At 41.1% G+C, this 27,674-nt stretch overlaps 1 protein-coding gene across 1 annotated transcript in view; it reads right to left on the bottom strand.

Annotated features, from left to right (window-relative positions):
- Positions 1-27,299, bottom strand: part of fhit (fragile histidine triad diadenosine triphosphatase) — a 354,360-nt gene extending 327,061 nt beyond the window's left edge. Inside the window, exons 1-2 of the mRNA XM_080424249.1 lie at positions 27,203-27,299; positions 11,222-11,314 (exon numbers count right to left, since the gene is read on the bottom strand). The gene's annotated coding sequence lies outside the window, so the exon portion shown is untranslated. The remainder of the gene's footprint in view (positions 1-11,221; positions 11,315-27,202) is intronic.
- Between the last annotated feature and the right edge of the window lie 375 nt (positions 27,300-27,674).

Here is a 27,674-nt window from a genome sequence, read left to right as displayed (position 1 = left end):
CGGGGAGCTCGGAGAAGATGTCCCGGTTCCGTCCCAACAGGTCCTTGATCTCCTGCGTCTGGGTGGGGGAGAGGTCGTCTCCGATGGGGACCGGGGGCAGAGTCTGCGGGGGGCGATGGCCATCAGGGCCGGCACGGTCCATTTCTTTAAAATGTTCACGTGGTATATTTGGTGGCCTTTCCGCCGGCAGGGCTGGCTCACTCGGTAGTCCACGGGCCCCATCTTCTCCACGACTTCGTACGGCCCCTGCCATTTTGCCAGGAACTTGCACTCGCTGCTGGGGACTAGCACCAGCACTTTCTCCCCCACCTGGAACTCACGGAGCGTCGTGCCGCGGTTGTAGGTGCGGGCCTGGTCTCGTTGGGCTTTCTCCATATGTTCACGTACTAGGGGCCATATCGTGTGAATTCTCTGATTTTTTTTTTTTAAATAGGCTCTGTCATGATTAATTGACCACATATATGAAGTTAAACAACTAAATGCTATCCGAAAAATATCTTAAAAGTTAATTCCGTGCCACAAAAAAGAAGTTTGAGAGCGTTTAAGTTTTAAAACATGAAAACAGCGGACAAAGTTTCAACGGCTGCCGTTCCATTTCGGTCGGCTGCACTCGGCTCCATTCGGGTTCACTCGGGTTCCATCTGATTGGCCAACCTCCGCTGTCAATCACAGAACAATGAGCGAGGACGCTGATTGGCGCGTCTACTTTGTGGACGACGGAGAAACGCCCAAACAGGCCCTCCGGCCAGACTCCTTCTTGAAATCAAATCGAAATGAGATTTCCGGAGGGTGTTTACCAGGCTAAGGCAAACCTATATTGCCGTATTTAACTTTTGTATTGTCTCCGCCAGGCCGAAGGCGCGGCAGAGACTGTTTTGCACCCTGTCCGTCTGTCCGTGTGTGTGTCCGTCTGTCTGTGAACAGCTAATCTCTGTTACTGTTAATAATAATAATAAACTTTATTTGTATAGCACCTTTCATGCTGAAATTGTTGGCCCGATTGTAGTGAAACTGTGCATGCACACCCCCTGGGCGCCAGAGCAGAACCTCTGCCCCGAATGTTTCTGATTGGCCTGTTATAGCGCCACCAGTAGTCGCATATCATGTATGTTTGAGCATGTTGGCGTGCAATGAGCATGGGCGGGGTCCCATGTCTCTACTCCACCTAAAGTTTAGGTGGAGTAGAGACATGGGACCCCGCCCATGCTCATTGACCTGCTGGTCTTCATCAGCGTTTAGGTCCTAAACGCTGATGAAGACCAGCAGGCCGCAACACGTCCATCCTTTTATGCTGCTGCATTAGAGACTATTAATTTTCATTGTGAGTGCGGATGTTTCCTTTGTTTAAGTGGTCAAGAATCTGCACCCAGTTTGACCTCAAGTTGCGTGGAGTAAAGCATGCATAGCCATTGAAGTAAATTGCACTATTTCACTCTTGAGGAACCCAGAAAGAACAGTTGTCAGTGTCACTAGGCTGACGGCTAATGAACAATAAACTATATAGTGCAAGGAGTGAGACAATTAACAGTATTTTTAACGACTATGCCATAACCATTAGCCAGCATCTGTACCGAAACTTCTTAAGCAAATGGACTATACTGAATTCACATGACCTCCATGTGGCACTCCATAAAATGCCATCCATAGATTCTAACTCATGCAACATGTAGCCCAAAGCAGTGTTATTCGATCCGCGGTTTGGAACGCAGAAGTGTGTCACGAGACATACTGTACAGTTAGTGTTGGGCAGCAGCGGGACAAACTACAGCTCCAACGGAAAAGTGTTCTATTAAACTTCTTGTCAATGCTGCAAAGGCAGATAATAATTGGCAGACTCATTGGCAACCCATTTATTCTCATCCTAACAGCAATTATTTTAAATCCATTTATTCTCATCCTAACAGCAATTATTTTAAATCTCTCTCATTCTTGCCCAGTGATGTCTAGAGTGAACAGTGGCACAGGCGCACGCACGCACGCACGCACGCACGCACGCACGCACACACGCACACACACATCTCTATTAGTTAGTTACTTCTGCACAATGAAAATACTCAAGCCCTGATTAATAAACATACATAGATTTCATAAATAAAAAAATAAATGTCATGGTTTTTGCATATTGACTTCTGTGTACAATATAAGACTTTTTAAAACAACATTTATTCTCTATTCTCATAACCTACACGCTATGATCTAGCAGTTTTAAATTAGATTTATAATCAACTTTAAACAACTCAGTGGTTTTGTATTGCCAAAGAGTGACACGGAAGCATAGAGTTAAAAATAAGCATGTCATAATGTGTGTGGGCCCTATCTTCCGTGGCCAGCGCTAGACGCTAGAACTGATTGCGGCAGCGATGCGTTGCGAGAGTGCGGTCTAGCCAACACCAACTCGGGACTCTTGAATCGCTGCCCTCGACACTGTCCTATCTAACAAAACAGTGTCAGGCACCCATGCACGTCTGCCAGACAGACCGGATGATGCCGCACCCCTAAACTGCACAGTTCCTGGTTCTCTTCCAGGTAACGATAATGTATTTCTACCAAGAGAATGTATTTTTAGTTACCCAGGAAATTTGCCAAAGCACTGCCTGTATACACTACAGTATGTCTGACAACAGCCGTTAGAATCGAGAGGTTCACTTAGAAGAAGAATAGTGATGATGATTATGATGACAACAATGATGATTATCCCAAGCTGGTATTGACAGGTTCAAAGCTGATGGTAAAAGCTCCGATATGGTACTTAGAATGGCATGTTTACACTGAAATCATGAACACAGTCAACACACAATGCCAGTTATCACTGGAAAATAGCACCAAATGAGCAATAATTACACCTGCTCAGCTTCTTGCATCAAACATTTCCAGAGCACTCTAAATGTTTCATTGCTATTAAAGGGACCTTGCAGCTAAAACAGCAGAACAAACAGAATTAATAGTAAAATACAATCAACACTCGAGTCTTACGGGTGATATGGCTGAAACGCTAGCTGGCTGCCATATGCGTGGCTTCACCAGCCAAGGCAAATAAAACATTGCAGGCGGGTCCAGATCAGAGTAGGTACTGAGGAATGCTGGTCCAATCAAACAGCTGTCGACTTTATGCCGATGTGCTGTGGGTGAGTGGGAAGGGATGCAGAGGTACGACTAGTGCTGGATTAGAAAAAGAATCCCCTAGGCCTAGGAGAACTTTGGTGGATTCAGCAACAGCTGTTTTGTTATCCCCGCTAGCACTGAGTGAAATCAGCAGCATATGAGTGGACCACACGGATTAGAGCAGAGGGAGGGTGTAAAACTCTACATGAGTCATTTACCATTTCAGTCTTATCTGATGCATCATGTACTGTATGCCTCTGCACCCATCATCCCATGAGAAAGTGTAAAATGGATAAATATATTTTACCGTTATGTTTAATGAAAAAATATTTTTTGTCAATCTGCCAATCTGAGATCTTGAATAGAAAGCATACATACATATTCATCAAAAAAGACTCACTAAAATGCTAGTGTAGACACAGTTTAAAATGTATCTGCTCAGGAGGTATTAATTAAGTATTAAGGCATCTCTTACACTCTATTTCTTATTTGTAATCTTATATTCTTCAAAAGGTGGGTTTTCATTCATTCATGGCATTGTATGCTAGCTATGGTTTTCTAATTGTATACAGAAATAAGGGAAAGAGGGTACTGAAAGAGGGTACTGAGGCCAAAAAGTTTGAGAACCACTGACTTACAGCCTTGTCTCTAGAGGGGCCTAAAACCAGACAGGGTCTAAAAACGAGGTGGCTTACCTGTACAATCTGTAGCTATGGGTATCTGGGGTTATCTATGGGTTAATAGGCGGTGTGCAGTTTATGATCGATATCAATCGATATGATGATGCAAATATGGAGTTGGGGACACACGTGCATATTTGGGTAAATAGTTGGGGGACATACAGTACATACAGTGCATACATGCAGTTCCTGCAGTACTTTCACCTCATCAATATTACATCAGTTACATAGTATCTCCATGTTTGGGCAAACTGTGGGGGGACATACATACAGACAGACAGGAACAAACATGCATATGACTAGGTAATGGAGTCACCTAAATCAAAATGCCCCTACCTCTTTGGAGCATGAAGTGCTCAGCAAATTTCATGGCATGCTTCTGATTAAATTCAGATATACTGGGTTCAAGTGGAAATCTTGGCCTAATTGATTGAATCGAGTTCATCTTATGTGGAGCATGAACACGCTCAGTAACCGTCATGGAAATCTGTGGATTCGATTTTTAAGATATCCGGTTTGCAAGTAGAAATTGGCACTACTGGAACAGTAAGGACACAGGGTCCCAAAACAAGAGGGGTTCATCAAGATGCCATAAGCTCTAGTAGGGCCTTGTTATGTGCATTTCCCCCCAAAATCAAATCACTATTATAATGTTTACCATAAAGTAAACGTTTTTCACAAAAAGATTTGGTGGCCCCCCTGTAGAAACTCTGGACCCCCTTGTTGAAGACCCATGCTTATAACCATAGTTACCATTGCCAAAATACAGTGCTTCACAAGAAGCCCGTACATGTGGTGTACAATAAGCCAAAATTAAGATTCATTCACACTGAAGCACAAGGAGAGCAGCATGACATATCCCTGTAACCATAGATACCTTTCAGCTCCAGAGACTTAGTTATTATGTACCTGCTTGCAGACAACACAGAATTACCTCCAATACAATGCCATTACAGGCAATGGGATTCCAAGGGAAAGATACCAAATTGGCTACCCAGCAAGACTAGTACTACAAATTGGACCACATTTGCATTGTCAAACCTGTTGACACTCAATATAAAGTCAGTGAGCTCTTTGCAGTCTAGGGTCACAGCAGACAGCTGGAAAAAAGGAATTGATTGCAGGCTCCCATGGACAAATGGTCAACTCTAGTACTGCAAGCTTGGGCCTACAAGTTCATGGCTCGAACAAGAGGCTTGAAGCACAGGTGTGCTCAAGGAGGTAGTTTGTGAGGTAGGACGCATAAATGACACTAATGCATAATGCTTATAGGCCCACTATGGGCCCAAACCCGGAAAACAACACATCACACTGCAATGAGTTGTGAGCTTTTAGATCAGGTATTTTTGCCTAAATGAGGCATACACTCATTCACTCATCAGTTAACATGCAGTAGCGAGAACTTTTTATTTTAATTCCTCGGATTAATGAATAAACAAAATGCCATCTCAATTGTTGAATGTAAGTGTTGTGTCCAGATTGAATGGATTTTTATTGCAATCAATGTTTGTGCATTGTGAACCGACCTAGGCACCTAATCCAAACAATGCACAAGGAAACACCTGCACTGTCACTGCTTGGAGCTGGTCTTAACTTGAAAAGCAAAGTCTGTAGGGAGAATAGCATTGCCAGTGATCGCATCAGACGGTGCATGATCATTTTGGTATCTAGACAATACGGACGCATGGGGTACTGCGTAGGAGGGTAGGATAGGGATTGCGCCTTGCGCTAAAAAGCATTGTGCCACATTGCGCAGAGCGGAAAATAGTCATTTTCTAAATATGGATTTAAAATGATAAGCTTTCTCCCTCCACTGCACTGTATGTTCAATTTGCACATGTGCACATGGTATGTGTGCCCATGTAAGGCAGAAGGCTGCCTAAATAAATGAGCCTATTGCGTAGGCCACACACGTACAGTACATAATATACTACCTTATGTTATTTCAACACATTGCATGCCAAAAACGTTTTAAAACGTTTTGTTGACACCAGAACCAGGAGATAACGTGATCCAAAGATTTACTGCTCCATTCACTTCCTGGTTAAAGTATTTGGGAAATATTCTGTATCTCGGCTCCTGTGTTGCTGTGATGTATTTTTGGTGAGGCATGCTATTTTCAACGGCGTATAACAAGCAAACAGGAAGTCACGTTTTTGTTTTGTTTTTCTTTCGCGGGAGCACAGTGAAACCCTCCGTGATTAGCAACCATCAGGGGATCGATCATACCGGAGATAAATATTCTGTGACTACTTGAAAAGGTAAAAAAAATCGTTAAAGATGCTGGCAGAGGCTGCAGCGTGTTTTAGAAAACCCCTGGCAGTGAATGTGTTAAATAATAGTTTTTTTAAAAAAAATGTTAACCCCATAGAATCTACAACAATGTTATTTTAAGTGGTGATTACAAAATAGAGTGAAAGAGAGAGTACACATTTTATGTAGTTTAAGAGAACCACCATTTCACAAGGAAAGCTGGATTCATCAAGGTTTAATCCATCTTGCACTGTCTCTTTTGTGTTTGGAGCAATTATCGCCTCCGATAATGGATGGCTATAGCTGTGGCCATATATTGGTGCCAGCTAAAGTAGCAGCCTTGCCAGGGTAGCAACATAAAGCATAAAGGCAAGTTGAAAAGCACACCTATATTGGTGAGTTGCTGGCTATGAACTATAACAGCAGCAAGAGCTTGAAGATGCGCACTCAAAACGCTGATACAAGTACTTTATGTATAAACAGATGGTTTGTTCGTCAAAGTATATTCGTCAAATCCTGCTTCCCACTGCTAAACTTCCAAATAAACCGCCTCAAAAGCTGCCATACAATGTATTCTATACTAGCAATTAAAAAAGTGAAAGTTAGAGTAAAGAACCAACCAAGATGAATAAGAATAGAAATAAAAATACAATAAAATAATGAGCTTAGATCCTGCCACAAGATAGGCTATCTGTACAAGGTCTATGTATGAGTGAACATATGAAGTCCATAAACAAATATAAATGTAAAGTGAATAAGAATATGAATGCATATATAAATGAACATGCATCTATGCCAATTAATATATTAATACATATATATATACACAGTCTATCAACAATGAGTATACGGATGGATATATGCATGTTCAACAAACGGTATTATCAACAATGAGTGCATGAATGAATATAATGAATAATATACACACACACAGTTGTATACATGCAGCAGCCCCACCTCTCATATTATTTGTGGGTCTTGTCACGGTGGCAAATTACTGAAGATGACAAGCACACAGAGTCTCCGCGAATGGATTTGATTGACAAATATATGAGACGTGTTCTGGACAAAAGTAAACTAATATTGCACTTCCTCTTTCAATATCTCCCTGGCAATTTGACTTGATTTTTGTTCAGAAAGGCAAGAAAACAGCATGAGTGCTGTTTGGAAATAAATTGATGTGAATTAACAAGGAAAGACAGCAAGGATACCAGCATGATAGACACGTTATGAGAAGCGGGGATGAAGGGTGAACAAACATAGGGCTATCACTGATCACACAGAAAGCACTAGTATGTCAGTTCAGTGACATCTCCACTACTTTGAGTCAATCATGAATGTATTAGTCAATGAGAAAACTATCTCCATGCTACATTATAAAGCACCTATTCCCTACACACAGAGTGCCTACCGTCAATTTACAAGACACATAATGAGTGTAATAACCTGAACGTACAGAAAGATTGATATTGCACAACAACAATTATTTGCAGTCGCACAAATGCTTCCAATTTCAATGTCACACAGATTCTATTTCAGGAGCACATGTGACCAAGACGGTTGCCTTTTTGAGTCCCAACTTCTGGTGACTGCCTACTACATGAGAAGTCAGCCCAGAACCATCTCTGGGGTTGAGTTCTACTAAGAACGTCTCTGCCACAAGATCTATACTGTGTTCCTGTCTTCTTCGATTAACCAAGGTCCACATAACAGTGTTTTGCATGAACATGCTTAAAAAAGAGTACGTTCACTAAACACACTGAACGCCATTTGCAAATATTAAATGTAATTTTGAGAGTCATTAACTCCCATGAGAGTTAACGACGATGCTCACCGTTGCAAGTTGGTGAATAAAGACACTTGTATAAACAGACTGATTTCTCAATACCAAAAACACAAAGAACGTCCTTTGGAAGAATGTACTTGTCATGAGACCAGAGCACTTTGTAGTTTTAGACAGACTTGTTACCAACAGTCAGCTTAGTAAATGTACCACATGTCTGTCGCATTAGTTAATTTAATTGAGTTAGGACTAGTTTATCAGAATTCCTCAGTTTCATCCAGAATCCTGGACGACAAATTATGCGGTTTGATTGATTGATTAGTTAATTGATTGATTGACTGACTGACTAGGGGTTTCACCAACTAGTCGACTACTATAACCACGGTGCATTATTGTCAAAAACGTGTTAATATTCATTTTTATTTTATTAATTAAAGCGGAGGCAATATAGCTACAGCAGATATGCGACTGTAGGCCCTGATGTTGGGTACGTTGTTCTCTTAATGCATCCATGGGTATGTTGTCAAACAAGTGATAGTTTCATACTCAGTGTGGCGCGCTACAACAGCATGTGGACAGAGAGAGAGAGGAAAAAAACAAGGTTCTAGTCTCAATTCTAGACTGCAGCCAATAGTGCTGAACATTTTACTTTACCTATACTATTGGTGAGATTGCTACGGTAGTTTAACAAATTAAAAGTTAAAGGTTTCATGACATCAAATTTATATATTTTATTTTTTTCAGTTTTTTTGTTTTTGTTTTCTGACCTCAATTACACCCAAAAAAACTGAACTTTGAGCATTCAGTGGATTTTCTGTGGTCTGGGGTTTTCTGAATAACTAAAAAGTGCTGTGATTGGCCCGTAGACTCTGATGTCACAGTCCATTAATCCCGCCCCCTCTTCTATGAAAGTTGATGTTATATTTCAAACACTTTGAGCCTGTAATCATAGTGCATATAGCCTATGTTGCTCGGTTGTTATTGAACATAGATTTGTTTGAACAATAATTTTCTGAGTTATGCTATGTTAAAGAAAGTAGTCACGTTGTTGTGCCAAATTTTTCATCATACGACAGGGTCCCGCACTGAAAATAGCAAATCTATCGACAAGCTCACAATGCGTCGCATGCACAATGAAGTGAGATCTTGTAGATCTGTGTCTGAAATGAGGAGATAAATACAACACGTGACAATCTCTTTCTCTCTGTCTCTCTTTTGTGGAAATACCCGACCCAAATTAGTATTTTTTCTTCGTCTTCTTAGTTTTGAGTTAGTTGTGTATCATCATCGGGCCCAGGCAGTGCTCAGCCTTCAATTCACTCGGGGACCTATTTTCACCTCATTCATTTATTTCATGTATGTTCAGATTCCATATCTACCCCTATTTTATATTCCACTCATTGCATTGATTGTTAAAGTCAATGTTTTATGGGTTAGTGATCATAGGCATACATCAAAGGTATATTGCTTTGCCTTCGTCTATACATAAATAGAGAAGTAGACTATCCATGCGTTCATTCATTGCAAATATTGCTTTATTACACTGCATATTGTTGACTTTAACATTTTAATATGTGATCAATAGTAGAAGAATTGTTTAATAAGGTGATTATTACAATTACGTCGTTCTGTGGATTTCTATTGGTGTCAGTCCGACAACCCGGACTTGAAAAGACAAATCTATCTCACATCCTTGACAGTATGATGGGTTTATTATTAACTGAAAAGAAAAGTTCTTAATACAACCATAATCTGTTCGTAATACACTACAATGTGCCAATTATCAGAACTGCATGCCTGCAGCACAGCGGTCTTTAATGAAGTGACAGTTGATAGTCAGGTATACAGGGATGTGACATATCTCCACTCTGCTGGTGATCATTTTTCTCACCAGATTGCAAAAGAAAAACGAAAGAAAAAATAAAATCTTTCCATCCTTGCAGCTGAGAGGAAGCCGGTCTTTGGTTTCCATTACAGTGATTAGCTGGGTATTCTGCTCTGTTCTAGCAGGCTCACAGCGCCACCTTTATATGCGTGTAAATTACATCAGTGGTTCTCAAAGTGGGGTCTGGGGTCCCCAGCAAAAATAGTTAACATATCATCAAAATCAGCTATTTAAAAATAGCCAATCTAGAACCACTGAATTACAGGATGCAAAATTGCGTATCATTGTACATGAATTTTCATGCATTCTCTTCATGCTTTATTGTAGCATAGAACTGGTATTTTTATAATACGGTTGTTTCGTCACTTTGTTCGCTATTGCTATGCTTTTGTATCACATGCTTGACTCCAAAGATTTACTTCATACACAATATTATATAAAAAAATGTTCTTTTGGTCGTTTTAAACTCTAATTTCTTTTACATTTTTCTCAGTTTCCCCACTAGTCCCTGTTGTGCCAACACTCCCACCCACTGTTAGACTCAATTCTCCAACACACAATGAGTTGCCTGCTACTTATTTTCACCCGACAGTCAGGAGTTTCACCAGGATTGTGTAATGTGAGCAGAGCTTCACTCTATGTCACAGAGATCTCCTCCGTGCTGACCATCCACCGACCAATAGAAGCCACTAGTGCAGTGACAAAGACATAATCCCCTGCCAGTGTCCTACTTGCAATCACTGCCAATTGTTGTTTGCAGCGCTCAGCCCAGCCAGAGGTACGCATCTGTGTCATTTTAAGATTTCTTTGGCTACTCAAAAATAGCAGATATACAAGCTCATAGCGCGGCACCGAGTGCCGTGCTATGAGCTTGTAGATCTGCTATTTTTGAAAAATTGTGAAAATGTGTGAAAATCTTTGAATATATATGTATTTTACAGCAAACATGTAACTCAAATCTTTGCTTCTGGGGGATTCTACAAATGTCTTCTAAATCCTAACAGTTAAAAAAAAAACACTTATGTTGCATTAATATCAGTGGTTCTCAAACTGTTTCATGAATTGTTCCAGGGACGCCCCAGAAGCAAAGATTTGAGTTATAAATGTTCCCTTAAAAATATACTGTATATATATATTCAGAGATTTGCTAAAATGTTCACGATTTTTCAAAAATAGCAGAACTACAAGCTCATAGCACTCGGTAAGTAGATCAAAAGGCAACATTCTCCAGCATTATTGGTTTGATAGTCAAAACCTTTCTCTGGTGTGTGAGATCTATGCTGCAAGACCCATCCGGAGACATTAAACAGTAAGCTTTTATTAGGCCAAGGCACGAGGCAGTTTGCATTGAGGGAGGACGTGGTATGTATACAGCCAACACTACCTTTGCTGCTGTTTGCTCTGACTGTAATCAACTTGGTTCATCCCACCCTCCCTGGCCCAAAAATAGACAGGTTGGTGGAAAAATCAATGGTTGAGTCGGTTTTATTGTCAGAGCGATGCAGTAAATACACTTACCTTCAACCTCGCCTGCTTCCCACGGCCTCACACAGATGGGTAATTAGAGAGGGATGAAGGGACGGATGGAAGCGAGAGAGAGTAGTATGAAGTCTGGGGGCAGAGGGAATAGAAAATAACAAGACAAGTTTAATTACTGCGGGGCATCAAGGTGCAATAAGACTCCTCTGTTACGTTGCGATCAAAAATTGTGGGTCGTGAGCTGGGGCTTTCCCCATAATGATTACGGATCAGGATCCATGCAGGAGAGATGTTCTCCTACAGGGTGCCACTTTACTATTGACAAAGCCAAAGAGTCACAGTTAAGCAACTTCAAATCAAATGCAGTCAGCATTACCTGCACCATCCTGGAGGTACTTTCACCTACAGTAGTACCTCTACCTGCGTGAGTATACTGAGAGTACACAAATTAAAGCTGACTGTTACATGTTATAAGTGATACCATTATCCACTATTCTACTTGCAAATAAATGTTTTAACTTGCTGTAGGCTACATAGAAATGTCTTATGGAACCATTCCATAGTATATTTGAGAATATTCAATAGGTGGAGATTTCCCTTGGCCTGCAGGTATGGTTTGTCATGTGACCATATGAAGTGCTTCAAGAAATCAATCATGCTTCCAATTGGTGCTGTTCAAATTGCACAATAACCCACTAGTTAATATGAGGCGGAAACTGGGATTCAACAGAACTGATGTGGGGCGGAGGAGTAGCCAACAGACGGTGTGGTATGTAACGAATGCATGAAACCCATTTCAAACGACATCTTACAACCAAACACATGTATATCCTAGTGAAAAGAGTTCATTTCTTAATAACAAGACAAACTGAATTAGGCTAAGTCCACGATTAACCTTACAGCTGTGATCGATTAAAGCCTCGCGCATTGCAAAGCCGTGGTGAAAAGTTCAACTTCTCCCTCACGCATTGCAAAGTCAGTAAACTTAAAGTCTCTCTCTGTCTGTCTCTCTGTCCATCTCTCTCTCTATGTCTCTCTGTCCGTCTCTCTATGTCTCTCTGTCAGTCTCTCTCTCTATGTCTGTCTATCCGTCTCTCTCTCTATGTCTCTCTGTCCGTCTCTCTCTCTATGTCTCTCTGTCCGTCTCTCTCTCTATGTCTCTCTGTCCGTCTCTCTCTCTATGTCTCTTTGTCCGTCCGTCCGTCCGTCCGTCCGTCCGTCCGTCCGTCCGTCCATCCGTGTGTGTGTGTGTGTCTGTCTGTCTCTCTGTGTCTCTGTCTGTCGTGTGAGAACTTGGAGTTAAAGTGGCAGTTTTATTTTTACCATTGTGTACAGCATGACTTTGGCTGACAACTGTGAAAATAAATATGCTTATATTAGTATATATTATTAGGAATTATTTTGCCTGCTGTGTGAACTTGCATACTGTAGCTGAATAGGATCGGATAGGGTAGGTGTACGCTACTGTATTTTAACATCAGTCATACTCATAATGGTGGTACTTAGAGATCCAAATATTTTCTGAAGTGGTACTTGGTGTAAAAAGGTTGAGAACCACTGCTCTGAGTCTATGGGTCTCCTGTGAAACGGCTCCCCCTAGGGTAACAACTTTCTATGGGTCACACAGGTTTCAGTAACGTAGGCTCGTCGGCTGCAATGTGTTTCGTTTGGTTTTACAGCTGTGTTTGTATAGCTTTTCTAAGATGATTTCGACACAGATTTTGTTGTTCATTAGTAGGATGCAGGCCATGGACGCATCAACGGTGCGTCACTTAAGTTGAAGCTTGTATTGGAGAACAGCGTATCAATTTATTCCAGGTCAATGCCTTTGAACTTGCCAGTACATAATCTCAGCATATTAAATGAAGATGCAACAGATGTGTTCGTTTTGTCAAGAGCTCACGCAGTTGTGCTATCCATGCTGGTTGTCTGGTTGGTAAAGCTTTCCAAACGTAGCTACGTGCGCAGTGAATTCCACGCTGTACTATCTCCGAATCACGTGCTATTGCATGCCTATTGCCAATGCCTACAGGAGCGATGATCCGGTAGCTAGCTGCAGAATCGGATCCCCGCTGCATTCATCATTTGGGAGAAACAGAAAGCGGTCAGTGGTGTTGTGTGTACCACAACACAGCAGTTTGCAACAAAAAGATGCATGCACAATCGGGAATAGAATGTTGTGTTGCTAGACTTGAAGATTTACATGCCAACTGAAATAAACAATTCAAATGTACTTCGATACAGAAGCAAGGCATATAAACGATTTACTCCCACGTAGCTTAATGTTTCTCTAACTCACACAATACACATCAGCCTGTATGTTCACTGTGCCATAGTCCTATGAGCCAACTCGGGGAAATCTCCTCCATAACGTTTGAATACATGTTTTAGGGCAGATTAATCTACCCTAATCTAAACCTGTAATAGCAATGACTGCTTATAAGGAGGAAGACAACGCATACCATATGTGTGCCATAGTTAGTTAGGGGTCGTGACTCGTGTCCAGACATCGGTATCAGCAATCATGCAGCTAATGGGCCTCATTCACAAAGCTCTATAAAAAATGTAATATATTTTAGTGTAGGACCTAGGTTTACTCCTAAAGACTCCTAAAGTAAAGACCAACATCGGATTCATGAAAGGGTGTGTACAGCCTCGATTCGTGCGCATCTCAGGTTTATCAGATGATGAATTCTTCCCGTTCGTAAATCAAATACACGTTCGCGTGTTTGTAATTTGCATTTTTTCATGCCCCGTTTAACACCATAAAAGGCAACTGGAATATCCACCGCAGTGAGCACTCCATAGTACAACAGCATTGCAGATCTACAAGTTTACAACGCTTTGCATCGCAAGCTATTGCTCCCATGTGTACATTTATTACAATGTTTGTTACATCACAGGACCAAATAAGAAGCTATTGAAGCATGTTAGGATTTTGTATAAGCCTGTTCTACATAGCATTGCTCACCTTTGCTGAAGTAAAAAGAAAAAAAAAATGATGCTGTATTCCAGGACACACTGGAGCGCCATATCCGATTATGGATCATAGTTTTATATTAATCACTGAGGGAAAATGTATTAGTTTGAATTAGCATATCCTATCCTACATTGGGATTGGACACCGATATACAGTAATCCAGAATAGACTTCATCTTCATCAGACGGTAAAACTTGTAGGCTATTGTGTAGCGTTCATGTGATCAACCAGTTTTATAATTGCTAGTAGAGATCTACCGCAACATTGGTGTGTCTGTAGTCTCCTGCAACATTAAGCCATGGCAGGCTATTGCAAACAAATCACCAAATTGTGGCCACCCTTGCAGAAACAGCAAATACGGGAAGGGACATAATTATGTTTAGCCTTTGAATGAAACAACTGAATAATAAATAAAAAGTGGTTTGAATTTGTCTATGAGCCTAGTTATGCATTCTTACTTCAAAAGCAAGCAATAGATCCTTAACAGACATCATTTTCTTTTTGACAATGTTGGGCACACAATTGTGGAACTATTTGTAATTGATTTTGCATGAAGAATAAGGCATTCTAATAACAGCCACACATGTTTTCTGCCATGTGCGAGTGTCTCAGAGCAGAAGTGAGTTTGTGTGCACGATTATAGTTAGTTATACCCGGCGTCCCTATTTTGGGCATTTTATTATAGGCGAAATGTTTCAAACATTTTCGAAAGATATAGATATGTAGATCAGCTATTTTTGAAAACATTTGATTGAATAGGGCTTAAGTGGTTAAAGTTTAGTTTGTGTGTAGTTTATATTTACTTGTTCATTGTATAATCAAAGTTAATGCTTTTTTCATATATTGAAGTGTATTATATATGTACAGTAGTAAAACAATATCTACCAAAACATTTAAGTTATTTTTTTTTTCCTTTCTTAAATGTTCTCAAACAGAAACTTAAATCAAATCTATGTCTTTCAAAATGATTTTAAGATGTTGCACCTTTTTACAAAATGTCAGTTAAAACATGGTAACCGGTGGTCTAGGACCTGGCACCAGTCAGGCTCTAATAATGATTAACAGACACCAGAGTGAATGGGAGAGGTAAAATAATAAAATATATAAATGTGTTCCTCAACGAGGAACACATTTTTTTATGACAAAATGAACTGCAAAGCAGCACGGCAGTATGATCTTCTTTTAGCACATGGGTGCAAACCCCCTTAATTTTGTGTGCATTTTAATGAAAACAACACCATCCTGTAAAGTGGCACTTGGACTTAACTCAAAGATGCCCAGGTGGACGCCAATACGGAATACCCATTTGTGTCGACACATTGCCAGAACCGCACGGCACACATGGCAATGAGAGCTGGTAGTGTCAGTGATGGACTGGCAAAGAGCTGCTATAACCAGAGTCCTAGCCTCGCTCTTAACCTCCCTACGGAGGGCCCTTTCCTGCCATTCGCTCCATCCCTTCCCCTTCCATTCCCAGAGAGAGGCTCCCACGGGTGACAGGGAGGCGCTGGGATGCTGATAGTGACAGTAATTAAAAGGGTTGATTAGAGTGACGGAAGGAGGACACCCAGGGAGAAAACAAGATTCTGAAGAGGGGGGCCGAGTGAGAACAAGAGAGAGAGAGAGAGAGAGAGAGAGAGAGAGAGAGAGAGAGAGAGAGAGAGAGAGAGAGAGAGAGAGAGAGAGAGAGAGAGAGAGAGAGAGAGAGAGAGCATTATAGGCAGATATCACGTCTGATCAGTCCTCAAGTTAAGAGGGATAGCCTTTTTTTGTCCTCAGTCACTTCAATTGGTTGGGTGGAATCTCAGGAGTGCCGCCATCATGAAAGACCCAGAAAAACTGTAATTTACAGAGTCAAGGATGTTGGTTAAAGAGAAGAACAGGATCTGTAGGAGACACTTGCTTAAACAGAAGACCCAATTTCTATCCCCCATATAATCTGTATAGCATGGTTAAGGCGCATTCCAAATAAGACGCAATGCTCTGATCGGCAAGTCCCCGATTCGACTCCCGGGGCCGAATGGACCACTTGCTGTATGGTGTTCCCCTATTATCTCTCAGTATTTCTGTATTGGTTCTCTTCACAAAAGATGTCTTTGGGGGAAAAAAGACACCTTGACTAATAAGCCAAACATTAATTGTGTTCCCTGGTACATTTTAATTACCTCTAAAGTGACATGCTTGCTCTTGGTCAGAGAAATGTCAGTGACAGGGCATCATTCATCGGATGACCACTCAAGGTCATTCAGCATCCAGAGCCATGCTGCCTCAGGTGGAGTTCTATTGGAGTAAATCCAGCAGCTCGACTGCTGCCTCTATCCGGCTGTCAAGGCTGTCAAATGTTACCGACGTAAACTTTCATGCAGGTCATTGCTGTTAAGGACCTTAACAACTTTAGGGGAACAAAATAACAACTGTGTTTACTGTGGTGATGAAAGTAGTACATTTATAAAGACTCAAATGCAAAGTGCTATGACAAAGCTCCTGTTACAATGTCTATATTCCTATATATGTATATGTTTTGTTTTACATGCCATGTTTGTATAGCTTTTCTAGATGATTTCAAAGCGGATTTTGCTGTTCATTAGTAGGATCATGCACGCAATGGACGCAACGACGGTGAATAAGTTGAAGCTTCTATTTGCAGAATGGCGTATCGCTTCATGTTCCGCGTCGGTAGCTTTGCACTTGCCTTTACATCATCTCAGCATATTAAATTAAGTTGCACCAGTAGATTTGTTAGTTTTGTCAAGAAAGCAACACCGTTGCATTAATTACGTTAGTTAAAACTAACGTAATCATTTGATTGGAATGTGCAAGCAAACATATGTGAAACATGTGTGATGATCCATGATGATATTGGAGAGCTTTCCAGTCCACGGCGCTGCACACTACTATCACCGAATCAGGCTGCTACTGCATGCTTACAGAATACAGTGAGTGAGGAGCAATGATCTGGCGGGAGGTAAACATACCGCTTGATTTATGCACGTGCCACACGCTGAAAACAGATATACAAGCCCACAACACTTGTGGATGCAATGCGTTGTGAGCTTGTATATATGATATTTTCAGCACCACCTTCCCTGTTTATTGACCAATGAGACCTCCTAATGCTTAAATTATGCAAGTGTTGCTCACTGAAAACAGATGTACAAGCTAACAAAAGTTTGTAAAACTGCTATTTTTGGTACCACCATACACTGAAGTATACATCGAGCTCAATGGTAGGTGTGCCATCAATAATCATCCTTGGGACCGCCAGATTTTTTTAAATTTTGTATCTTCCCTCCAACTTGATTAAATCATTTATCCGAAATAATCTTGCTGTCCACTGGCAATCAGCCCGTGGGCAACTGGTTGGGCACCCCTGCCATAGGGTTATAGGGAGATAACGCTAGCTACAGAATCCGACCCACGCTGGCTTCATTTGGGAGAAAAAGAAAGAGGTAGAAACAAAAACGAGCAAACTCAGCCCATTCAACAATTTGCCAGGTGCACGGCTCACAATGTATAAAACAAAGAATAGCCGGCACTCAGAAGTCCCTCTGGTACTTTTTAATTAATAAGGCACGAGCATACACGGACACGTTTTGGCGTCAAGCCTTCCTCAGCGTGTATCAGAAAAAGAAAGCGGTCAGTGGTGTTGTTTGTACCAGGGGGGGAATAAAAGAAGACAAGGACTTTAGCTGTCGTTTGTGGTTGTAAATAACCACCAGGACTCTGCAACATTTTTTATTTATTTAAAATAAATGTTTAAAAAAAAAATTACAACTTCAACCCCAGGGGAAACACTGAAACCTTATCCTTTGGAAAGCATAGATTGCCTGTTGTTTCCCCCCTTTATTTTGATATGACAAAGCCTAATGAGTTGGCATAGCCATATAAGAACAAAGGAGTTAACAATGACATTCTGCCATGTGCATGCAGACATTGTGTAGGCAGGGGCATATGCACATAGAGATTAATATGTAAATGCTTCTGTGCCAATAGGACTCTTATGGAGCACTTATTTTAGCCGGCAACATTATTCTACTTCACGGCAACTGGCATCTCTCCTGATATAATTTATTTTCTACGTGCCAAAAAAGATCAACAAGATACTCGCCTTCTGATTCATCACATTAACTGTTCCATATAAATTATAAATACCAAATAAATAATGAAGTGTCCGCATCAGTGAGTTCAGTTTATATTTGGATGCCAAGCAGCACACAATGTCACCTTAGCTTGAACAAAAGTCACCAAAGTCTGTTGAGAGTGTTTTTTTTTACTGGGACACGATACAGGATTTGTTGTACTTTTGGCATTGTAGGCTGGTTGCTGCTGCACTGGACTTTTATTTATTTAATTAAGCTCACTCAAGTTTTGACCCAATCATACAACAGAAACCAGTAGGCAACAAATGCAATTTGCGTAGACGTCAACCGTTGCATAACAACATTGATTTATGCACTGTGATGGTCGGGCATGTCCATATATGGGCATAACCGTTGCCTAACAATGCATATTTATGCTTCAGATAGACTCATGAACTTTATACAGTAGATGAGGAATATACAATAATATTGAAAGCTGAATAAGTACAAAAAATTTAAACAAAATGCAACCGAATTTAACATGATGATAACCTAGAAAACCAAGAACGGACAAATTCAGATTAAAGTACAAGTCTGTGCCTCTCCCCATTCAGAATGTTCTAATCTAGACACACCACTGGAGACCACAGGCATCCCTGGCTAACGTGACCATGTATGAGTAATGAAGCTGCAAATATTGACTGTTCATTCGTGAATGAACATATTACAAGTCTGCAGTCATAATTTTTAAACGAATATTGTTCTGCAATACGTATTCATTAATATTTTCTTTTTCAACAGTACGGACCTTTAGAGTACAAGACAGATAGCCTACCAATATCACCACTTATCCATATAGTCATTATAGTGACAAATTGAAAATTGGGCCTTCCAAGATCTAATTCCCAATGATCATCATAATCCAATTAAAATAATTAATAGCATTTTCTTCCGCTCTCTTTTTTTCCTTGTGACCAAGTACAAGTAATGAGTACACGCTAATAAATGCAATCGGACAGGCTCCGTTGCATTTACGGCCTCCGGTTATGGAATCTAGACGTGATATGAAGGAATGTGGCATTTACTGAGGCTAATATTTCCTATCATTGCTCAGTGTAGCATGCACATCCACCAGCTGGGAGAGATAATGCACAAACAGGATAATAGATTAGCTTTTCTGTAATATATTTTTTTATGAAACTACAGGCAGTTTTAAAAAAGCTACAGGGTGAAATATCAAATATAATCTTTCTTAATAACAGACAGAGATGGTAGACATACACCGATGGTTGTCTTGTGTTATGACATTTTTTTAAAGAAATGGTTCTAGCAAAGGTTATCCAAATACTGTTCAAATGAAATTAGTGCTTAATGTATCTGTAGCAGGTTCTCTTCTAAATCTGTAGTACTGGGGTGTGTTTGCTCATCTGCAGTGGTGGATAGTAACGAAGTACTGTACTTAGAGTAAGTATGTTTTTTGAGTATCTGTACTTTGCTTGAGTATTTGTAATTGTATATTTTTATTTGACAAATATTGTCTTTTAGACTCCACTATTAACCTCTATTTCAAATATAGTGAAAATATCATATCTACAAGCTCACAACGCATCATGATGCAACGCATTGTCAGCTTGTAGACATGTAAACATAGAATTATCAATTTTGGCAGGACTAACTTAGCTATAAATAATCTTCACATGGGATATCTCCTTTTATAATGTGTGGCTTCCCTGTACAATCTGTAGCTATAGTATTGGTAGGAAGTTACTACAGTAGGTGTGTATTTTGTCAGTGAAGCAGAAATTATGTTAAAGATACCTTTATTTATCCCGCAGGGCAATATCAGTCGCCAAGAAGCAGCACAGCAGTTAAGAGTTACAAAGTTACAGATACAGAGTAAGGAAAGTACTACTTGATGTATGCAGCAATACAAAGGTAAGAAATAACAATAAGAAACACCGTCAATAATGAACAGTATACAAAAGTATACACCTATACAACTATCCTGCACTAAGCAAAACAAAACACCACCACAAGGTTACAGTGTCCTCACAGTATCCCGCCCAAAACAAAGTGTCTGTGTCACAATCAGTACAATCAGTACAATGCAAAGAAAGGTGACAGTGTCAACAGTGCAATCAGTACAATAACCATACCCTAAAGTGTCTTTAAGAAGTCACAGTCCTTGGTACATCCATTATTCGAAGTTATATGACAATTGACCTGGCAAGTATATGAACGGCAGAGTGCCCAACGTGTGTCTCATTGCAAATCTTCATACTGTAGGTACCGGCACAAAGGACAAGCACAATATGTTCTACCCGGGGTAGATGAATCTATTGTTTCCTTTCCTGCTCAGGTGCCCCACTATGTCCATGTGAAGGCGATGGGAGGGGTTTGCCATGATCGCGTCCAGCTTCCTCATTGTTCCAACGTGCCACTGCCACTGCAATCTGGGAACCCATCGCCAAATGAAAAGGAAAAACAGCGCCCTCTGCTGTTTTTTACTATCTCACTTGGCTCTGGGAGGAAGTCGGCGTAGCACACGTGCACAAGGAAACCGGGGTTTTGGTCTGCCTTCAGCCTTTCACTTCCGGTGGTGCGACTATGTTTTCATTCCCACAAACAATTTTTCTACACGGAACACTAACACCACTTCTCCCAGAGAACATGGATCGTTTTGGTTATAAGCCCACTTGTTTCTATGATGAAAGAGCAAGTTAAAATGTGAATATTTTCGTATTCCGTGGTTTTGTCTGCTCCGAGGACGCTATTGTTAAATGAGTTTTGGTTTGTTTCTAGTGGGGAAGGATCAGCAGACACGTAAATCCCACCCACTACATTTGATTGGGTAAAGCGCGGCCTCCTTCCTGATCTGAAGGCACGCCCACTTGTAGGCCAGTGCGTACGCGATATGACGAACCCCCCCGACAGATTCAAACGCAGAGCAGAATCTGTTCTTGAGAGATTACTGCCACTGTGACCTTAGGAACATAAGGTGAGCTGTAATTGGGGTAGCATCATCAGCTGAGTGATATGCATACATCTTGAACAATACCTACACATCACGCACCTTGGTGTCGTCAGGAGAACAATCTTGCGTCAACCAACGTCAATAAGACCAAGGAGCTAATTGTGGACTACAGGAGGCAGAGGAGAGAGCACGGCAGTATCTTCATTGATGGTGTTGAAGTGGAAAGGGTCAGTGACTTCAAGTTCCTCAGTGTACACCTCAAATGGGGCACACACACTGTGCATGTGTCAAAAAAGACGCAGCAGCAGTGCATTGTGCTGGATCCATCATCTGAAGAAGTTAAGAGTGGACCCCGCTGATCGGGAGTAGGCACTAAGTTCCACCATTGAGAGCATCCTCTCAGACTGTTTCACCTTCTGGTATGGGAACTGCACCGGCCTCGAACGGAAAGCCATACAAAGAGTGGTGCGGACGGCCCAGCACATCATGGGAGGCGTGTTTCCCTCCCTCCTATTTATTTATTAATTCATTACTTCACCTACTGATTGAGAACATTAATGAAGTTATTTAAAGAAGACACGGCATCACATGGATAGACGGACAGCACACAATGAATTAATTCAAGTATTTACTGTAAAGTAGTCTATGTGTGTGCGTATCCAATGTGATCAGAATTACCAGTGTTGACATGCATTTATTAATTGGTGGGAAAATCTCCACACCACGGCAACCTACTTTGGGTCCGAGCGAGGCTGACCTCTAGGCGGTAATCGCCATGCCTAGGATAAGTAAAAGATGTGCGTGGAGGTCACATGGTTGCAATCACTGTGATTAGCTGAGACGTGCACAGCTCCTGTTTCACTAGGAAATATACGGAAAACTCCACAAATACCATTTCATGTCATCTAAAAACACCCATCCTATTCTCCACTTTTATGGAGACTGTGATTGGTGTAGCAGTGTCTGCTCAGCTGAGTATAATTTGTCATCTTTGGTCCTCTTTCCTTGGGGGGGGATACACACGCTGTTCTAGATGGCTAGCCCCTTCGGTGACACACCGTAAAAAATGACATTCTTATACTGGCATATCCTCCCTATCTTCTAAGATTACAGACTTGACCCTTTTACTCCTTAATGTGTACAAAAAAGATTGTTCATGTTCTGTGTTGATCTGAAGCCTGGACATGTTCTACGTGTTTGGGAGGGACCCATTGTTGGGTTGTAGAACCGTTTTTATGGTTCACAAGCAAATACAGTACGCCATTTTTGTGCGCAAATACTATCACAGATACTGTAGCTAAAATAGCAGATCTACGAGCTCACATGTCACAATGTGATTCATTATGAGCTTGTAGATCGGCTATTTTAGAAATTATCTATAGAAATTAAATACTTGTATTATATAAATAAATGAATTCGAAAATATTTAATTTAGAAATGAATTTCATTTTGAAATAGGGCTAAAAGGGTTAATTCATAATCTATTATTGTAAGTTTTGTAAGTTCTCTTTTGGGTCATGAGCTGAAAAGGTTTGGGAACCCCTGTTCTAAGTTGATCTGAAGCTTGTACATGTTATAAATTGTTTTGAAGCTTGTACATGTTATAAATTGTTTTGAAGCTTGTACATGTTATAAATTGTTTTGAAGCTTGTACATGTTATAAATTGTTTTGAAGCTTGTACATGTTATACATTGATCTGAAGCTTGTACATTTTATGTATATTGCATTATATGTGAATACTAGAAAAAGTGCTCCTCGGAGCACAGGTCTCCGCCAGGTCAGGTAGGTTATTGTGGGCCAGCAATGTTCAGAATTTGCCAGTTTGTCAGGATGGAATATAAAAAATCGTACGGAACCATCTTGATCACTTGACTATAGAGATAATGTGTACTGATTTGCATGATGTTTGGACAAAATTTGCAGGAGTAATATAAAAAAGAAAAATCGGCCTCCTGGTGGCGCTATAATAGGGAAATGTTAAAAGGGTGGCGTTTGTTCTTCAACGTAGTGCGAATGTACGTGCAAAGTTCCACCGCAATCGGACGCTGCGTTCATGATTTGCGGCATTTTGTTCAAAACGGGCCACTCCTGCAAACTTTAGATGTCAATGTTAGCCAATCAGGATGGAATATGAAAAACAGATCCATCTTGATCACATGACTATAGAGATCATGTGTACCGATTTGCGTGACATTTGGATAAAATCTGAAGGCTTAATCTCAAAATATGTATTTTACATAAGTCGGCCTCCTGGTGGCGCTATAAAAGGCTAATGTGAAAAATGCAGGGCAGATGTTTTTCCTTGGCCTCTAGGGAGTATGCGTGCAAAGTTTCACGCAGATCGGTGCAGTTACAGTTAACACATTCCCTGCCAGAGGGTTTTTTTTATTTTACTTCCCCCAGTGCCAGTGTTTAAATTTTTTTTACACAGGAGCCGAGATACAGGATTTTAAAGTAATAAGTTAACCAAAGAGTGAATGGAGCTAGAAATCTTTGGATCGTGATATCTCTGGTTCTGTGTGGATAAATTGAAAAAATTATTTATTATTATTTGGAAAAACGGTTATACTCGTGGATGGCAGTAAACGGGCGTATTTTTCATCAACGGTTATACTCGTGATTGGCAGGTAAAGTGTTAAAAACGCAATTTGGCCTTTTATAGCGCCACCATGAGGCTGATTAGAAAATGTTCAAGTGGCATTTCTTCCTCGGCCTAGTGGGAATGTGCGTGTGAAATTTCACGGAAATCGCAAGCTGCGTTCATGATTTGAGGCATTTAGTTCAAAATGGACCAATCCTGCAAACTTTGGAAGCCAACCTTAGCCATCAGGATGGAATATGGAAAATCAGACAGATCCGTGTTGATCACATGACTATAGAGATACTGTGTAATGATTTGCGTGATGTTTGGATAAAATATGTAGGAGTAATATAAAAAAATGGATTTTGCACAAATCGGCCTCCTGGTGGCGCTATAACAGGCCAATCTGAATTGAGGTTCTGAATTGGCATCCAGGGAGTATGTGTGCACAGTTTCGCAGCGGCCGGGCCAACGGTGCCGGAGATTAGCCGCTCACAGACAGATGGACACACGGACGGACGGACAGACGGACAGGGGGTAAAACATACTCTCTCACCATGCCTTTCGGCCTGGCGGAGACAATAATGTCAGAGGGAGTCCATTGGCACATCTCTGTGCTGAGCTGTCTCAGCTCTCATGTCTCCGTCTGATAATGAGAATACAAACATCATCCCCAGTGGTCAGAACAGAGTATTACATCTAAGAAAAAATAAACTAAGGCATATTTACTCTGTGAATGGACACTGTTGATGAGCGTGCATGGTCCCTGTAATACAAATGTATATTGGCACTGCCTGAATATTATGTACAGGCAGTGATGTAAATGTATTTCTCTGTATCCTTAGCCTAAAGCCATGTGTATAATCTGATATAAAGCTCTTCTCTTTGTCAGTGCAATATTAAGTTGAAGCGGTATTCTGCTGTGTGCTGCAATTCTACTTTAGATTCTGGCAATCATGCCTGCCTAATAGCAGCACATTTACACAATTCCTCACATAGACAATGTACCTGACTCAAAGACAATGTTGTCTTTCTATATCAGTTTACTTTGTTGTTGTATTGCTGCATATGTAAGCCAAGAGAGCAAGCAACCATGTGAAATGCATGCTATGTACAAACGGCAAATTGCGATTAAAAATGAGAATCTACACTGACTGTCACATACGCCTCACATCATTGTTGTTGGGGTTACTAGCGTCACATAGGCAGAATATATATTCTGTATTTCAATTACGTATTTTAATTAGATAGACACAGTGATCGGAGTGGAGTGCCTTGCTTCATCTGTTTTAGGCTTCTGTTCTGTTTTTCCACTTGTGTGCATGCTGCATGTTAAGCATGGAAAAAAAATGAATTAAAATACATAACTGAAATGGAAAATTATACTAATACATGCTTTATAGTATAAGTAATTCAAAGAGAATTATACCCGTATTTGTGTTGCCTGATTGAAACCAGTGTTTCCTTGGAGATGGCTCACACATCAGGGATCAGCTGTCAAAATGTCAAAGGCTGTCAGTCAGCGCTTAGTGTATTTTTACATTTTATTATTTGATTAACTGACTATCATTTCCAGCGATGACGAAAAACTGAAGTTGCCGAATAATATATGGTGCTGTATGATGTCAGTGACATTTTTTACAAAGACAGAAAAAAACAATGACGCTGAAGTGAGGCGTACGTGACAATAGGTTTAGGCCCTGTTTAGATGACAACGGTCTCTAGAGAAAACGGCAAAATAAAATGTGAAACCTCCTTCCAGAGTGGAAATCTTTGGAAAGGCTCCGCCTCGTGTTTCCATGTAAACGGGCATTACGGGAGAAACGACAAAACATCTGACGTCTTGGCTCACGTCGGCTCACGCCACGTGCGCAATGTAAACAAACAGCTGTGATAGGAAGAACGGGAGTGGTTCTACTCATGCGTGACTGGTCTATCCGGCAGCGCATCACCGCCACCTGGCATGCACACTACAGCATTTTCAGTCACTGTTGCGTCACCGTGTAAACGCAGAACTAAAAGTGAGAACGCAACGGCACTTTGTCGTTTTCTATTCTGATCGTTGCCATGTAAACGTGGCCTTTGTTTACAATAATCTGTGCTGTGATACTGAGGTGTCACATAGGCTACATAGCAAATCAGTGTAGATTCTCAGTACATTTCAGTTCTATAAGTAAAACTGATTATTTTTTTATTTTTGTGTAACTATATCACCATAGGAGAGGTCACCATTCATTTGATGTACTGTACTTGCATTTGTTAAACGGAAAAAATGTTCTACATTGTGTAGTCTTTATTTCCAAAAGGTCCGTAAACAGAAGGATGGCTGAAGGATTCTAGACCACCCATGAACAGAAAGTAAAACGCAGTCAATATTCTATTGGAACATGTTGGGGACCCTGTCAAAGATAATAGCAAGCCACCAGTACAAAGGGTGCTTAGCTTAGCTGTGAGACTAAAGAACACAGCTCTGTATAACAAAGGCAGAGACATATCTTGAGAATTCAGCCCAGTTGTACCTGGCTTTAAAAGCTTGGCCAGCAATTCTCATACCCTCGGGCTAGACAGCTGACAAAAACAAGCACTGCTTTCTTAGTCTTCTTTTAAGAGTTGATTACCTTCCCCACTGCTCGTAGCTCACTCCTTCACTACCTCTCCTCTCTAATCCATCTCATTCTATCTTCCTTTTATACATCTTTCCTCCAGTCCCTCTGCTGTCAGCTCTCTCTCCCACCTTGCAGCTTCTTCTATTCTCCTATCAGGTCAGTCCCCACCCCCCCTTGCAGCTCCAAATCAGATATTGCCAACTATCTTTCTGTGTTAGACTGTCGTTGTGTGCCATCAGATATAGCAACATATTTTCATTGCCAGTACGGAAAATAGATTAAGAGTGAGAGAGACTGACGAGGAGCCGAATGTTTAACGTGATTGAGAGTGAGGGGCCTTTGTTTACAATCGGATTAAAACGACACAAACTACAGAGTGGGGATAAATGGCTGTCGTCCACTAGGGCACCGTGGATCGGGGGCCACGAGCTTATCATTGGTCCACTGTTGGAATTGACATGCGCTAAGCTCCTCAGAGGAAGACACAGGCAGCGGCGGCCACACTAACAGGATAGGCTCAGCTGAAGGGCATCAGAAATAAGCATGTTACTCCAGAAGGGCCCGGTGCCTTTATTGCGTTGGCGCCCTTTTTATTGCATTTGAATGATCCGAAAGGTCATGGATGACTTGACTTATCCTCATTGATTTTTTGCCTCCCCCCTGTACACAGTATGTTCATATACAGTGCAGCCTACATGTTGCGGAAGGAGTTTCATAATGTTCTGCCCTTTTGTGCTATTCAAAAGTTTTGAAGTTGAAAGCCAGGGTGCAGTATGTTTGCTGCTTTTATAATATTTACCTGTCTGTAAGATGACTCTTTAGCTGATGTGTAGATCACCACTGTATCAGGCTGCAGTCGAGTGAAGACTCCTCAGATGCTCAGCTCTGCGTTACCTGTGGGGGCAGGACACATGTAAATGTGCCAGAGAGTAACAGGAGAGGTTGGAGCGTTGATATTCAGCTCAGGGTTCGACTGACCCCGTTCTCCATGCCTCGGTGCTGACCTCAAGACCTTGCAGTGAAAATCATTTGGCAGCTCTTGCTCCCTGCCGTACATGACTCTGATACTGACCTCTGAGTGCATGCAGACTAACTGACACACACACACACACACACACACACACACACACACACACACACACACACACACACACACACACACACACACACACACACACACACACACACACACACACACACACACACACACACACACACACACACACACACACACACACACACACACACACACACACACACACACTTCTTTC

This window comes from Gymnoscopelus braueri (genome assembly GCF_963280865.1).
Source record: "Gymnoscopelus braueri genome assembly, chromosome: 3".
Classification (NCBI taxonomy): Eukaryota; Metazoa; Chordata; class Actinopteri; order Myctophiformes; family Myctophidae; genus Gymnoscopelus; species Gymnoscopelus braueri.
The sequence above is the reverse complement of the archived record's forward strand: the minus strand, read 5'-3'. Positions and strand labels throughout refer to the sequence as shown.